Genomic DNA, 17,437 nt, shown 5'->3' with positions numbered 1-17,437 from the left:
TCTTAACGATCATAAATGTAACAACTCCAAACTCTAAAATTGTAGATCTCGCTGAAAGCTACACCTTTGATGTAAAGAGTATCTTCATTTGACATTATACAAAAAAGATTTTATTTTTCTAATGCGATAAGCACTAGTCGATTATTATGCTCTTGTTTATATTATTTTTTGAGCTTATTAACGTCCTTGAATGAAAAAACTTGTAGATCTCATCGAGGGTTACAATATTGATATAAAATTCATCTTTATCCAATGTCGTATCGACAATTTATGATTTTTCTAAGGTTTAGTCTTGTCGTGCCACTCCCAATGTCGCGACAAAACGATGCTGTCACGCAAACAGAAGTGGCGTGACAAGGTTTTTCCACGTCGAAAACGCCGTCTAATGTGGCATATGTTGACGTGCCAATGCATGTGGCGTAACAATGTTGTCTTGTCACGTCTGCAGCGCTGGCGCAACCAAAAGGTACATATTTGTTAAAAAAAAGTTAGGAGCAGATATTACTAAAATATTGAATAATAAAGGATTAAAAATAGAAAAAAATCCGGAATGTGCTAACGTTGTTGTATGGTTTTAGTCTTGTTTTTCAAAATTAATCGAAAGGGTTTTTGCCTTGTTATAAAAAAATGAGGCCCCTGATAATATATCAGTACTATTCAGTTGGGGATTCATCCCCTGGTGACACTTTAAGAAAAATTCTTCTCAAACTAGTCTTGCACAGCAGCGGGCGCCCATCCATCAGAACGTCGCTTGCGGGCCTGCGTGCTACCGGCCCAACAGACCTGCTTCCTCTTTGTCTCTCACATCTCTCTCTAAAAAATATCTCTCAATCCTGTGCTCGTCCATTGCAAGCAGCTGTGCCGTGTGCTCGATGCGCACCCTATCCCATGCCACGTGGCTCCTCCATCCAGCGCCACGCTCCTATCTTGCGCCGCGCCCCCTTCGTCGCTGTGTCGCGCTCCGTCCCCCACCGCGTCCGCTCCAACTCGCTACTCACCACGCCCCCGCTGCTGCGCGCCGTGTCCTGTCACCCGCATGCGCCAAGGTGCTGCTAGGGTGCTGCCGACGCCGTCGTTCCCCACCGCAAGGTCGTGGCCGCTGTCAACGCCATGGCCACCGCGACGCACGACCTCAGCAAGAAAATGTTACGCTGAAAACGCATGTTGCGAGTGTATGTTTCAAGTATTTCAAACGTTTAAGAGGTACATGTTGCAATTGCTTCATATGGATGTTGCAAATGTAGATCGAGGATGTTGCAAGTGTTTCAGAGACATGTTGTAAGTGTTTCATTGGTGTTGTTCAAAATGTTTCATCTGTTTCAGAGGTATGTTGTAAGTTGTATTGTTTTCATGTTATAAGTTGCAAGTGTTTTAACTAAATATTACATATGTTTCATACATATAATTGTAAGTGTATGTTCAATATGTTTTCTTTGTTGCATGTGTTTTTATGTTGTTCGAAGAGTCTGGAGTCACGGAGAGTGATGGTGGCACGACACGTGTGCGGTGAGCTAGGGGCCGACGGTCGGGGCTCGACGGGGTGGGGTACGGTGCACATGCGAGACAAGCCGAACGGTCTCGAGGTGAGTCGTCCGGATGCTAGTGCGCTTCGACGGGGCGGGGTGTGCGTGCGGCGTGGAAAAATATCAGCGGACAGGGGCTGCGCGCGCGTATGCACGCCATTTCAGACGTCGCGGCGCTAGCACCGTCGAGATTGGTCTGGCTAACTAGTAAGCCTACTTGAGTAGGATTGCAAGTTTGTACAATTCTTTTTCTGAACGAAAAATATGCTCAAACACAGCTGACAAAAAAAATTCACGGAGTCCATAACCGCAGGAGAAGACCTTCAGAACTCAAAATGAATCTTTTATATTCAAATAACATCACACTCTACAGCATCATCTCCTTTGTCAGGTCAAGATGCCTGCTTGACCAAGATGGGCGAGATCTCCCGGTACTTTTTCAGCGTCGCACTGCATCTTGTGCATACATAAAAGATCCCTCGGCGTCGGTTCTTGTTCCGTCGCTGTCGGGCGAGATGCCCGTCGCCGTGGAGGACAGGGGCGGTGCAGTCGCGCTGATGCTGGCGTCCCTCTTCCTCCTGGGCACATGGCCAGTTCTCCTGACGCTGCTGGAGCGCAGAGGCCGGCTGCCTCAGCACACCTACCTCGACTACTCCATCACCAACCTCCTCGCCGCCGTCCTGATGGCCGTCGCGTTTGGGCAGGCTGGAGATAGCAAGCCAGACTTCTTCACTCAGCTGACCCAGGTCAGTGTTCTGGATCCCTTAGGATTTTCAGAAATTGCTAATCTGAGTTTGACGGGCATGCCTTCCCTTTCGGTAGTAAATTAACTTTTTCCAAACCAAGGGGGCCCTGATGCTTCTGAAAAATTGAGCGTTGCAGCCACACTGTTTGCATGTTTAACCATTCACATATAAGAGACTTTGGTCACGTTTGGATACAACAGCTAATTGCTAGCTAGTTAAAAATTAGTTAAAATTAATCCTAGTGCATTCAAATAGAAGGGCTAATAGGTGACTAATTTTGTAGCATAGTTCTTCAACTAGTTGTTAACCAACTAGCTAGCCAATTTTAAGCTAATTTGAGCTAATTTTTAGCCCTAACTACTAGCTAGCTCTAGCTCATCCAAACAGGCACTTAGTAAGCACCACTTCGCTCCTGACTATCTTCAGCACATTCTGTCTGCAATGCCATGGCAGATGCAGGATAATTGGCCTTCAGTCCTAATCGCAATGGCCGGAGGCCTCGCCCTCAGTCTTGGGAACCTTGTCTCACAGTACGCATGGGCGTTTGCCGGTCTGTCAGTGACAAACGTCATCTGCTCAAGCATGACAGTTGTTTCAGGTGCATACATATACATCTCCGAATCCTTCATCAGTATGAAATTGGTTTTGACATTGCTGGTGTTGGCACATCATTCATGTGCAGGTACGACCATAAATTATTTTCTTGATGGTCGCATCAATCGAGCCAAGATACTCTTCCCAGGTGTTGTGTGCTTCCTTGTCGCGGTGTTCCTTGGCGCAGCAGTCCATTCTTCCAATGCCAAGGATGATGAACAGAAGCTAAGCATGTCAGACAGCCATTTCTTCTTCTGAACAAATAATCTGCATTTCTGTTGAGAAGCATGTGTCAAGAAGCTCTAATATTTGCAGGAAGAGTGCAGACATCGAGCTCAGCAGTGAATTTTCTGACGAAGGTAGTGTTTGAACATCTGGAAGATGAACACATATTTGCAGGAGTGCAGACATCGAGCTTAGAAGAAAATTTGTTCTGTTTTTTCAGCGAAGTTGCTGCCTGCTCCTGAAGAATCGAAGAACGGCAGTGAAGGAGATTACAGCGCTTCCAATGAGGCGAAACCAGGCACTGCAGAGTTCATCATCCAGGTCGAGGAGAGACGGTCAATCAAGGTTGCTCTCTTCTATAGTAATAATAAAACTGAATGAAGCTTGAACAAATGCAGCAGCATCACTAACACGTTGTGCTTTTCTGACGCAGGTGTTTGGCTCCAGCAAATTGCTACGCCTCGGTCTGGTTTTCCTCGCCGGAGCCTGCTTCTCTCTCTTCTCAACCTGGCCACCAACGACCAGTGGCGTGCCCTCAGGAAGGGTGTCCCTCACCTGGTGGTCTACACCGCCTTCTTCTACTTCTCGGTGTCGTGTTTCGTGCTCGGAGCCTGCCTCAACGTCTGGCTTCTGTATCACCCTATGGCCGGTGTGCCGGCATCGACCACCGGAGCATACGCCAGGGACTGGAACGGCAGGCATTGGGCCCTCCTAGCAGGGCTGCTCTGTGGTTTTGGGAACGGTTTTCAGTTCATGGGCGGCCAGGCTGCTGGGTACGCGGCTGCTGATGCAGTCCAGGTATTCTCTTTCACATCCATCACAGCTTCAGTAATTCCTGGCAACTGTAATCTGGTGTTCCATGATCAGGCGCTGCCCCTTGTAAGCACATTTTGGGGTGTCATCCTCTTTGGGGAATACCGAAGGTCATCGAGAAAGACATTCCTGTTGCTCTTTTCCATGCTGTCGATGTTCATCATCGCTGTTGCAGTTCTCATGGCTTCAGCAGGGCATAGGAAGGGATTTGATACCAATGCTAAATTCATTGTAACCAGATTGCACAGAAGTTCAGTTTATCAAGACAGTACGCACAACTAGAGGAACTTTCAGCAATTTCAACATGTCCAGCATATATTTTTTATTTCAACATATCCAGAATATAACAGAAAAGTCTCCAAACCACACAAGTAGCCACTCAAAGTGAGTCTCCATGAACAAATCTAAAACACACCCAAAAAAAATAAAGCTGTCTCCATGCACAATCAAAACATAAAAACTTAAATTGATTACAGGTCTCTACTCGAAAGGGAAATGATAGTATAAAAATCTTTCAAAGGATTCAGGGGATCCCCAATTGTTTCTTTAGCCTGCGGATCAGTTGCCAGTTTTCATCACTCATCTCGTCCTGCAACAAGAATATCCACATGAGTTCTGGCAACAAGAAGAATATCTACATAGCTTGCCCCAAGCTCACTAACATCACTAGCACTACCAACTTACCCGATAGTACTCTTTCAGCACATCAATGGATTTCCTAGAGATTTGGCTGAGCAGCTCATTGTCAGAGTTAAAATGGCATCCATACACCCGGGACCTCTCCTGAGGATTCTCTCCAATTATCTGGTAAAAGGGCGTACCCAGTGCAGAGAGCTCCTGCTCTGTGCGGGGTCTGGAGACGGGTGTTAGTGGCAAGCCTTACCCTCGCCTGTGCAATGCGAGGAGACCGCGACTCGAACCCGGGACCTTCCGGTCACAGGCGGTAAGACTCTACCGCTTGCACCAGGCCCGCCCTTCAATTATCTGGTAGTGGCAATGAAATTCATTAGTGTTGTTGTCTTTGATGTTGTCACCTGTCGTAACTACCAAATTATGTTTAAGGCTCTTACCTTTAATGACACAACTCCATTACTGGCAGAATTGATCTGCATGCCATTGGATGTTTTCATTGATGAGATTCTCCCAAGGGCATGAATCACATCAGCACTGCTATCCTTACTTTGAACACAAACACAAATTGGGGTTCCCACCTGAAACAAGTCACAAGTAACCACTCATTAACACCTCTATCTAGTAATCAATTTTGCAAGACTTATGAATCAACATTCAAAGACTGAATCTTTAAAATAAGAGAAGAGCTGAACAAAGATGTAACTGGCTGTAATGGATTTGCATTCCACTCAAACAACAACAACAACAACAACAACAACAAAGCCTTTAAGTCCCAAACAAGTTGGGGTAGGCTAGAGTTGAAACCCAACAGAAGCAATCAAGGTTCAAGCACGTGAATAGCTGTCTTCCAAGCACTCCTATCTAAGGCTAAGTCTTTGGGTATATTCCATCCTTTCAAGTCTCCTTTTATTGCCTCTATCCAAGTCAACTTCGGTCTTCCTCTGCCTCTCTTCACGTTACTATCCTGGCCTAGGATTCCACTACGCACCGGTGCCTCAGGAGGTCTCCGTTGGACATGTCCAAACCATCTCAACCGGTGTTGGACAAGCTTCTCTTCAATTGGTGCTACCCCTAATCCCACTCAAATACCCTAACAAAAAAATATAAAAAAGGGCGTACCCAGTGCAGAGAACTCCCGCTCTGTGCGGGGTCTGGGGAAGGGTGTCAGTGGCAAGCCTTGCCCTCGCTTGTGCAATGTGAGGAGACCGCGATTCGAACCCGGGACCTTCCGGTCATAGGCGGTAAGACTCTACCGCTTGCACCAGGCCCGCCCTTCAACACAAAAAAATATAATTACGAATAAATACACTTCAGAGCACTGGGCTACGAAAGTACCTTGGCAATGCCTTCCAGAACTTCAACATCACAAACAACTGGATCCTTGCTATGGTAGACATGGTTTGGAAGAATCCTAAGGGTGCATGGGAACACTGCGTCAGCTGCACATTGCTTCTTCATCTCTTCTTTCAATTTATTAATGTGATCAGTAAAACTATCAACAAGCTTGTATACTGTATCAGCCATAAAAATCTTCACCCCCGATTCAGCTGCAAGTTCAAAAGCCTCAGGCACTACTTTGACATCAAAGGCCAAGATGGCTACATACTCTTCTTTCCTCTTCAGCATGGCAGTTGCTTTCATGACATCCTGCTTGTGGACTGGGCCTAAGTTGCAACCACTGACAGGAACATCCAAAGCAAGCGTCTTCAAATGTTTAATAATCTGCTTCCAAGGTTCCAAGACTAGATGCTTGCACATATACACCATCCCTGCAATGCTTGATCCTACTAATTTCTTGTATTTCTGTTCCATCTTCATTCTCACCCCTTTCATCCTCGTTGATGAGGCTGATGGCCTTGCTGATTTCTTGCATTGCTGCAGCTTCAGCTCGTTCCATATCATCCCCCAGCTTTACCACAATGAGAGAAGTGCCTGCCATAGCATGTTGCAGCCCCTGAAAAGACAAAACAAGCAAATGAGTACTACATTGAAATCTGGATTCGGCGTTTTTACAGAAAGAACATGAATAAAAAACGAAACTTACTCATACTGCAATTTTAACCCCTTGAGCACCTTTAAGCTCCTCGTGATGCCTGTATACTCCCTGATTGAAAAGTTGCAGAGATATGTTAGTAAGAAATTGTTATTAATACAGTATGAAAACATTGAACTTATGTTCTCATCCATCCCAAATTCAAATCCTAAGGCAAACAAACTAAAAGAAAAAAGAAGTTTAAACAACTCCACGAATACAATACACAAGCCTTTTTTATTCTCAAACTAAAGTAAAAGGCAGTGTTTTCAGATCAGACGACTCGTCCTTATCGTAACTAGGTGCTCGATAAGGGACCTCGATTAGTTTAGACCGATTAGAAACCTTATCGTCCGATAAGTTGCGACTAATCACGATTAGTCGTCCGATCAGATTAGCCGGACGACTAGTTGGGTAGGGAGAATTCGGCCCACCTTTAGCAGGCCCATTAGGGTAAGAAGAAGAGGAGTGGGTGAGTGACCTAGTGAAGGAGCTGCAGCCGCCGCACATATCCAGCTCCCGCTCGGCACATTTCCAACTCCCTGATGGATAAGTCTCATGTGTGGCTGGTCTTTGTGGGGTTGTGCTGCTCACATGGTCCTTGTGGCTGTTTTTCTGTTTTTAGGACAGCATCTTAGACTAGAGGACAGCATCTTAGCTAGGACAGCATATTAGCATCTTAGACTAGCATCTTGGCATATGCTTGGCTGACTAGCAGCCTATAAATATGTAACCCCAACCCCTCAAGTTGGTATAGCATTTGTGTGAGAAATAGACAAGAAAATTGTCCCAACTCCTAGTGTCATCCTCTCTCGATGAGAGTAAGAATTCTCCTACTACCAAGAGTGAGAATTCAGCGACTAACACTCCCGCTCTGGCTCTACTCTCTCGTAGCCGCCGGCACCTCCGCCTGCGGCCTGCCTCTCTGGATCTCCCTCGCCAACGTCCGCGGCTCCGTCCGCGCCCCTCGCCGGCGTCCGCACCTCTCGCCGGCGTCCGCAGCTCCGCCCGCACCTGTCTCCTCCCCTGCCGGGACCCAGTAGCTCCGCCCGCCTCTGAGGCACTGTCGCTCTGAGCTCCTTCCTCGACGCCTGGAGGACAGACACGGGAGGCCTCAAGCATCAAGATGAGCCACCACTCTGCCTCCTCTGAAGGTTATTGTCTATGTCTGCTACTCTGCTGCTGTGTATTGCCTGTTGCCACCAATTTGTGACACATTTGTGTGGTTGTGCCGCTCTGCAGAGGATGCTCGACGGCGTGCAGTTGTTGAGGTAATTCTACCTGAGAATGAAGCTGTCTCAGGAGGGGCTGCCTCAGTGTCGTCAGCTGCTCCAACTGAAGCATCTCTGATAGCTCAAGCGATAGCTAAATTGCCGCCAGATCTTGCTGCCATGGCTGAAGATAAGAAGAGAAAGGCAAAATCATCAGATCCTGGATGGAAATATGGGTTTTGGCCAGACATAGGGAAGAAAGAGTTCATCCAATGTATTTTCTGCAAAAAGGTTATCCCTGCAGGCATTAAAAGGTTCAAGCAACACCTTGCTAGGGACTATTCTGATGCAGTGAAATGTGGTGAAGCACCTGAACTAGTTAGGCGTGAGATGAATGGTTACTTGGTCACAAGGTCAAGGACTCAGGTTCAGGTACCTGCGGACACTGGGGTGGAGACAGAAACAGAAGACGAAACAGATCAAGGTGGAGGTGGTGGTGCTTCTGCTGCTACTGAAAATGAACCAAATGCTGGGACAAAGTCAAAGCAAGTTCCAAGTTCTGGGACAAAATCAAAGCAAGCGAAAAAGATAGCTCAAGCATCAATCACGAACTTTGTGGTTTCTGCTCCACCAAAACCTCAAACACAGAAGCATTCCAAGTCAGTGAGTTCTTTGCTTAGCAAGAGTCCAGAAGAAGTGGTTACAGAAAGGCACAAGTCCAAGATGTCACAGCCCACTCTTGAGTACTCCACAAAGAGCAAGGAAGCAAAGCAAATTGTAGATGACCATGTGACTGATTTTTTTATGAGAATGGAATACCATTGAATGCTATTAACTCAAGAAGCTAGGAGATTATGCTTGAGTCCATTGGGCAATATGGTCCTGGGTATCGCTCACCTTCATACCATGAGATTAGGAATCCACTACTTGATAGGGCAGTGAACAAGACAGAGGAGCTGAGAAAGAAGCATGAGGACGCTTGGAAGGAATATGGCTGCACAATCATGTCAGATGGATGGACTGACACTAGCCACCGTCATCTCATCAACTTTCTTGCGAATAGCCCAGCTAGATCATTCTTCTTAGGTTCAGTTGACGCTTCAAGTGAGATAGCCAATGCTTCTATGTTAGCAGACTTGTTAGAGAAACAAATTGACAAGGTTGGGAAGGAGTATGTGGTGCAAATTGTCACAGATAATGGATCAAACTACAAGGATAATGGATCAAACTACAAGGCTGCTGGAAGAATTCTTATGGAGAGGATCCCTACTTTGTTTTGGACACCATGTGCTGCGCACTGTTTGGATTTGATGATGGAGGACATTGGGAAGATACCTGAGTTTAGCTCTTGCATTAATTCGGCTAAGAAGGTGTGTAGGTTTCTCTACAAGCATGGGAGGATTCTGGATCTTATGCGAGAGAAGATTGGTGGTGATCTTGTGAGGCCTGCTGTTACTCGCTTTGCTACTTCCTATCTCACGTTAGCAAGCATGCATAAGAACAAACAGGGGCTGAGGAGTTTGTTTGTGAGTGAGGAATGGCATTCCAACAGCTTGTCAAAAAGTGCTGAAGGGCGGCAGGCTGATAACACAATCCTTTCCATACCATTTTGGACAAAAGTGGAGTACTGTATAAAAGCAACACAACCCCTTCTCATTGCTATGAGGATAGCAGATGGTGATGAAACACCAGCAGCTCCTGAGATAATGGCAGCAATGGATGTTGCAAAGAAGACCATCAAGGAAACTTTGCGAGACAAATCATCATTACTGAATGATGTAATGGAATGCTATGACAAGAGATGGGAGAACCAGATGGAGCAAAAACTATATGGAGCAGCCCTCTTCTTGAATCCTGGAAAGTACATTGCCATAAAGGAAAAGGATAGGAGACAAGCTACAAAGCTAAGGTGCATGTTTAATGACATTATATGGAAGATGGTGCCTGATGAGAGTGAAGCGAGGAAAATAAGCAAGCAAGCTGATGATTATGACAGGATTGAGGGTGAATGTTTCTCAAAGAGATTAGCAATAGTAGAGAGAAATAGCAAAAATCCTAGTAAGTAATGGGCAGTTCAGCAGTTCAGCAGTCAGCACTTTCTTTTAATTAAGATATAATTCTCTATGTGATGAGCTACTGATTATATTATTGTTTTGCTTGTAATCTACAACTACAGTTCTATGGTGGGATGCTTTTGGTGGCCTTGCATTCGAGCTACAGAGTTTAGCAAAACGAATTGTAAGCCTCTGTTGTTCGGCGTCTGGTTGTGAGCGCAACTGGAGCGCTTTTGCTCATGTAGGTGCAATTTCTATGGCTGCAGGTGCATACTAATCATTCTTATATGCTGCAGCCATCTAATGAATTTGCTCCTATTTTCTATGGCTGCAGGTGCATACTAAAAAGAGGAACCGTTTGGAGCACATTAGGTTGAATAAGTTGGCATTTGTTAGCTACAACCGTAAGATGACATTCAAGTTTCAGAAAATTCATGAGCTCGGTTCTAAAGGCAAGAAATCCAACCCATTGCTGCTAGAAGAGTTTCAATGGTAAAATGAGTGGGTAGACATCAACTGTGACCCAGTTCATGCATCTAATGGCAGTGATATGCTTTGGACACATGTTGATAAAGCTGTTGGTGCAACCGACCAGCTTAGAGGCCGCAATATGCCTAGGGCTGCTGCTGCTCGTGCGAGGAATACTGTCACCCGCACATATGGGAGGAATAACAAAAGGAAGTGTCCAAGTCCAAGGTCAGATGCACCAGCAACTGAAAGCAGTGATCATGAAGAAGAGGAAAACAGAGTTGCACCAGAACAGCCACAAGGTGCAAGTGCAACAGATGAAGAAATGGAGGACCAGGGAGGGGAGGAAGACTCAGGCGGACCTGCAACAAATGATGGAAATGAAGACTTCCATGTGGACGCAGATTTACTTCTCTAGATGGCTGAATTGCTAGTTCTATGGATCAGTGGACTGGATGTTTAGAACTATTTCCATTTCAGACTTAAGAACTTGTTTAAGTTTATTAGTTTACTTATGTTGTGTACTGCTGTGCACAGTGTGCACTGTGCCAAACTGCTGTTAGTTCTTATTTGTTAAATTTGTACTTGGTTAAGTTGTTTTGCCATGCTCTACTGTCTACTACTCTTTACATTTTCTTTAGTCTTTACAGTTTTGTTTTTCTGCTATTTTGCCTATTGAACTGATTATCTTCTTTCTTTGTAATTTCAAATTCAGCCACAAGTCAGCAGTCAGCACTCACCATCAGGCATCACCAAGCAGCAGTTACAGGTAAGTGGCCAAATCACCATGATAATGATTCATTGCAAACATGATTACATGCCAAACTGTGCTTGGTTGCTTGTCTCTAACATTTAAATATTTATTATGGCCATGTTTACAAATATTTACATCATATATATAGTATATACATGGTCGATCAGGCCATCTAGGCACAAGTACGACTAAATGTCCGACTAGCCGATTAGACCGATTAGGACCGACTAATCGACCCTTATCGACGACTAATCGCGATTAGTCGTCTGATCGATGGTCATACGACTAGCCTCGATAATACGATCTGAAAACATTGGTACAAGGTAATTCAAAATCACATAGAGGGGAGAAAATGAGTAGAAACTTGGATCCCCAGCTATTTTGGCATCAAATTATGGTTTTAAACAAGAAATCAGCTCTAGGTGATAATTATTGAACCACAAGAAGAAGAAATCAAGTTAAGCAAACAAATCTTGCACGTTCATGGTAATTAAAATTATAATTTTTTTAGGCCCTTTTATTCTTTTATTACTTCTTGATTGATTTGTTGAACACCTATGTTTAGGTGATATAAATGTGAGTGCATTCTGCACTTGCACTGACAATAGGGCATGGATATTTTTGGACACAATGGGTAGTATTGAGATTCACGCAACTATTGTAACAACAATACCAGGGATGGCAATGGCTACCCGAAACCCTATCGGTTTTCACCCCATTGGGGCATGGGCATAGAACAATTCCTCAAACCAATGTGTTTTACAATGGGCAGAATGTCATACCCATCGGATATGTGGGTACATGTATGGCCTGTATAGTACCCGAACCCTGCAAATCCATGGATATTTTCTACTCAGTTCAAACTACGTAAAAAACTCATCCTCTAGCCTATTATTTTTGTGGTTGCTTGTGCCTAGCCTATTTTGTTACAATCCTGCTACTATGTGTGGTGAACTGGTGATCTTAATCGAGTTATTGTTGTGGTGGCAAGATGAGTTGAACTTTATGTCGTCAGTGGACTTCTAGTTGAAAACTTGAAGCATTATTGGATAGTGTTTTATGATGAGCTAATGAACTATATATTGCCTATTTGAGTTAGTTGCTGCATGCAACTTTTTATGACTATGTGACATGCTTATTCGCTCATATGGCCGCAATGGCATTGGCATATACTCAACATATGCTTGCTTCCATGTTGATAATTGTATAATTGTGTAGTTTTTCTCAGGTATGGGCAACCCCACGGGTACACGCTACCAACACGGGCATCCTAGTTCAAGTTCAACTACTCCCAAACAAACATAAAAGCACCGAAGCTCTTCTAAAACTATTCCAAACAAAGAAACTTATAGAATAGTGGTTCCAGAATCCAAATGGCACAATATATGCACAGCTGATGTGCCAGAAGTAAAAGAAGTATTAATGTCCAAAGGTTTCTTTTACTTTTAGTAGTTCTTAAAAAATGAACCGTGTTTGATGAGAGGAAAAACATGTAACATCATCCAGGCCTCGTTCACTTTGCAAAAAAAGTGAACCCGATGAATAGTACCACTTTCGTCTTATTTGGCAAATATTGTCCGATCGTGGACCAACTAGGCTCTAAAGATTCATCTCGTGATTTCCAACTAAACTGTGTAATTAGTTATTTTTTTTACCTACATTTAATACTCCATGCAAGCGGCTAAAAATTGATGTGATGGAGAGAGAGTGAAAAAACTTGGAATTTGGATGGAATCTAAACAAGGCCCCAAAACACTATGCAAGAATCAAACACAGATATTGTGGAATATGCAAAATGTGATGTGTGAACAAAGTCGTATCCTAAATCCTTACTCACAGATGCATATGATATATCATATATGTCCAAAATTAATCTTGGATATAAAATTAAGCATTGATACAAACTAGACCCATCACAATAAAACATCTGATGATTACACAGGTGGTATCAAAGTTAGGTTTAGATCTTACGGCTAAATGAGGCATGTGGACATTTGGGAGTCGGTGTACTGGGTAGGTCTGTATTCACAGCAAGCACCACATAACATGTGCATATATGCATGCTTAGATGATCTTGAGCCAAAGCATTATGATTAGTGTCCTTATGTTATATGTATGCTTAGATAAATTTTGAGTCAAAACATTATGATTAGCGCATATATGCATTCTTAGATAATTTTGAGTCACGACATTAGAGTCTAACTGTTGACGGTAACTACAACACTGCAAGTGTTAATGCTTATGTCGAGAAGATTTTGAAAATCTTAGCAACTAGATACGTGGGGTAAGTTCTGGATAGGTATACGGACAGCTGATGGCAACAAACAAACAAATAAATAAATAAATAAAGGATATTAACTCCTACATATGCAACCAAGGAAAACATTCATTAACAAAAAAATTGTTTCATCATCTACTCACCTTAACTTTGAGTTCTTTCATTGGAGGAGTCAACAAGTACCTTATATTGGTTGTGACAGGCCCCTACAGATTAAATGAAAAAAAATTCTCCGATAAGATGCAACATTGGATGGTGCATGTTCAATTTTAAACTCAATAAATCATACCTGTTTGGTGCAGACAACAATTCGATCACCTTTCCGAAGTGCACCATTAATCAGCACTACATCAATTGTTGTTCCAAAGTCCTTATCTTCATTGACCTCCAGCACAGTACACTGAAATAAATATGGCAACAAAATCACCAACACGCTCAAATAAAAAATGATCCAAGTAACAAATCAGTAACTTTAGTTCAGTTCGATACAATCCCTTCATAAAAAAGATTTTCATACTCATCATAACTCAACAAACAAAAGAATTACTAACTATAGTGCAAAAATGTCCTCAAGAACAGACCTGCACAGTATTGACATATGTCAGTCTCTCCATCATTATTTTTGGCACCCATCGCACCAGAAGCAAAAGTAGGTCTGGAATGCCTTCACCGCTGGAGAATATTATGGTATAAGTTAGAGAGAAGACAAATGTGTAGAAAACATACAAAGCATTGCCTTAATAATGCAATCAACAAAACATATAGCTGACATACCTTACAGCGATGGTTGGGACAATATTGACCACTTGCTTCAGCTTCTTGTTCTCATAATACAGGGCAGCGTTGAAACCCTTTTCCATAAGTTGTGTTATAACCTATTAAATAAACCACTTATGAATCAAATCCAATTGATCAGAGGTAATAGTAAATCAATGAACATGACAACATGTCTACCTCAGTTACCCTCCATTTGAATTCTCTTTGTACATCATCAGTTTGGTTCTTAAGCGCTTTTGCTATTGGTGCATTGATACAGGTCTTCCAACCATATAGCCGATCAACTTTGTTCAAGGCAACAATAAACCTCACATTGCGGTGTTTCAAAAGATCAAGGGGCTCCATGGTCTGCTTCTCAAGCCCACGTGTAATATCAACAACCGCTACAGCAATGTCACACAGACTTGATCCCCTCGAGCACATGTTACTGAATGACTGGTGCCCCGGGGTGTCAATTACAAGCAAGCCAGGAACTTTGATGGTAACCTCAGCTTTAAGGGAGGTCCTCTCCCTGATATTCTCAACAGGTAAGTAGGTGGCACCAATCTGCTGTGTGATTCCTCCAGCCTCCCCACCCTGCACATTGCTTCGCCGAATACAATCAAGCAGCTTTGTCTTTCCGGCATCCACATGCCCAAGGATGCAACATATCGGTGCACGAAGCTCCATGTCAACCCCATTGCCTTGACCTTCATCCTCAAGGATAGAGACCAAATCTTCCCCAATATCTTCCAATAAACTGATTGGGTTAGAAATTGGAGCAGCAGAGGTCACCTGCTTTTCCTCTGCTTGCTCCTCTTTCAGTCCTCTAAAAGAGGGAGATTTACCATGCAATAGGGAATCAAATCCATCGAAGCTCTTGTTCTCCCAAGTATCATCTTCGTCGATTTCATTGCTCTCTTCCGAAAATGATTGTGTAATCTGTTCCTCCCCCAATTGCAGTACACCAACGACTACTCCATCATCCTCCAGCGACGCATTGCTCTGTTCGTACTGCAATTGGTCCTCAGACCCCAAAGTTTCTCCCAAATCAGTTTCAATTTCAGATTGGACATTCACATGGCGCTGCTTGGGCACCGATTTAGACTTCCTTGATTCATACACGGGCCTTCTCTACGCGCCACCACACCCATCACCGCCGGTGGCATCAGCAACGGTGACGCCCAGCCACCTCCGCGCGGCCTCCATCCGGAGCTTCTCCTCCCGCTCCCCGCGCTTCTTGGCCTCCTCCTGCCTCTTCCACCGCTTCTCCTCCCGAAGCCTCCTATCCACCTCGGCCTGCCTCTCTGCCTCCTCCCTCGCCCTCCGCTCCTCCTCCCGGCGCCTCTCCTCGGCGCGCCGCTCCTCCTCGCGGGCGCGAGCCAACTTCTCCTGGATCATCCTCACGTGCCTGGGCGCCGATGTCGTGCCACTAGCCGGCGCCTTCTTCCGGCCTCCGCCGCCGCCTGGGGCGGCGCGGGACCCCGCGGTCGTCCTCGACGACATGGGAGCGGATACGAGTGCGGTACCGGCGGTCCAGGTTGTCGAAGAGGCGGACGCACATACGGCGGCGGGGAACACGCGCGGACGCGCCGCTGTATAGACTAGATTGCGACGGCGACGGCGATGGCGGTGGAAGACCTAGATGGGTGGCGGGCGGCGGGCAACGGCAGCCGCAGCGGCGAGGATAGCTAGAGGTATTGGTGTTTTGGGGCGAGGGCTTGTGTGCGCGTGCAGGCAATATAGGCCTGTTTGGATGGCAGCGTGGAAAAGCTGCCTGAGCCAGGCATCACTCCCAGGCGTTCGATTTTGAGCGCCTGGGGTCGGATGTGCATGCCTGGCCGGCGCTGCCCAGGCCAGGGCTGCATCCAAACAGGCCCTATATCCTTTGGTTCGGGACTAACTCGTGGGGCGCACGGCGCACGGCGCACGGCGCACGGCGCACGGGAAAGGCGTGGTCTGCTTCCTTGGGTGGAACTGGAGACTGATTCCTTGGTTCGCACGTTTTTGACCCATGGACTGCATTGGCTTGGCCTAAGAAAGGCCATGAAACTTATCGGCTCGAACGTGGAGGCTTTTATCTGTGTATCCTTAAAAAAGATATCACACTCCTGCGTATTCCTCAAAAGTTGGTCGTCACCTACATGCCCTCACTCGAACTTTTCTTTTTCCTCACGCCATTCCATCGGCATTCTGTTAGGTTTTGGCCGTTTGGCGGCTCTAACATGTGGGACCGGGCTAGAAAAATATCCTCCTTGCCCTCTGGATCACTGACATATTGGGTCGCATCTCCTTCAGTCTCACCCAAGCCTCTCTCTCAGTCTCTCCCCATTCTCGTTCCTCACTCTCTCACCCGAGCGCGGGAGGACGCGGCGGCGAACCCTAGCGGCGGCGGATCTGGAGGCGGCGGCAGTCGGTGTTGGCGGCCCGCCCTCGAAATCCTAGCCCCGTGGAGCAAGATGGTCGGGCGGAGCAGGCATGCCGTGGAACGGACCCGGCGAGAGGCCGGATTGGTTCCGGGAAAGGTGAGTACCGCTCCTCCTCCCTCCTTGACTTCACCCCTCCTTGTATTGATGTTGATTGCATTAGTGTATTGCGCTACCGAATCGTGTTTAGGGTTTATTGATTACGTGCTCCTTGTTCATCTGTAGGATGGACCCAAACAGTAGTTACAACCTAGAAATGCGGATTGTTGGTCCCAATTGTCGTGCAAAGTGGTTTTCAGTGAATGAAGTGGTGGATGCAGACAGAACTTTGTTAACTGGGCTTATGGAAGATTTGGTTGGCAAGTATCCTCCTAGCTATGGTGATGTAGCCACATTGTTTTACTGGTGCATGCATAGTAAAGTTCACATACCTGTGCGCAATGACCAAGAGATGCTAGCAATGTTTGAAAAAAATAGGGCAACCAGAACATGCTTGTTGACTGTTGCATATCATAGTCCTGGTACTCAGCCTGTGCTTCCTGATTGGGAGTCTGGTAACCCAAGGAAATCTGTTGAGCCCCCATTCACTCTTTCAATTGTTTCTCCAAGCATAGCAGAACCAAGCCAGCCATCTATGTCTCAGCCACCCAAAGCAAGGCAGCCATCCAAGTCTCAGTCACCCAAACCAAGGCAAACATCCAAGTCTAAGCCACCCAAACCAAGCCAACCTGAGTTCCTGGCTAACCCAAATCCAATGAATGAGCATATGGGGATTGATGATGAAGGCTTGTATATTGATCTTGGTCCCAACCACCCTCCACCTCCTCCTACCAGTTCTCAGAGCTAAGGGGGAGTAAAGAAAGGGAAGAAGAAATAGATGAATCCTCTAATGAGGAAGTTGCTGATAGGGATGAGGAGTGTGCT

The 17,437-nt window shown here is 45.4% G+C and overlaps 3 pseudogenes; 2 read left to right on the top strand and 1 right to left on the bottom strand.

The window, feature by feature from the left end:
- Positions 1–1,794: 1,794 nt before the first annotated feature.
- LOC136506599 (ureide permease 2-like) lies at positions 1,795–4,187 on the top strand (annotated as a pseudogene).
- An 18-nt stretch (positions 4,188–4,205) lies between these two features.
- LOC136506598 (eukaryotic translation initiation factor 5B-like) lies at positions 4,206–15,824 on the bottom strand (annotated as a pseudogene).
- On the top strand, positions 7,382–10,636 carry LOC136509391 (uncharacterized; annotated as a pseudogene).
- Positions 15,825–17,437: the final 1,613 nt, after the last annotated feature.

This window comes from Miscanthus floridulus, chromosome 15 (assembly GCF_019320115.1).
Source record: "Miscanthus floridulus cultivar M001 chromosome 15, ASM1932011v1, whole genome shotgun sequence".
Taxonomy (NCBI): Eukaryota; Viridiplantae; Streptophyta; class Magnoliopsida; order Poales; family Poaceae; genus Miscanthus; species Miscanthus floridulus.
Note: the sequence above shows the minus strand (reverse complement) of the source record. Positions and strands in the feature narration are given on the sequence as shown.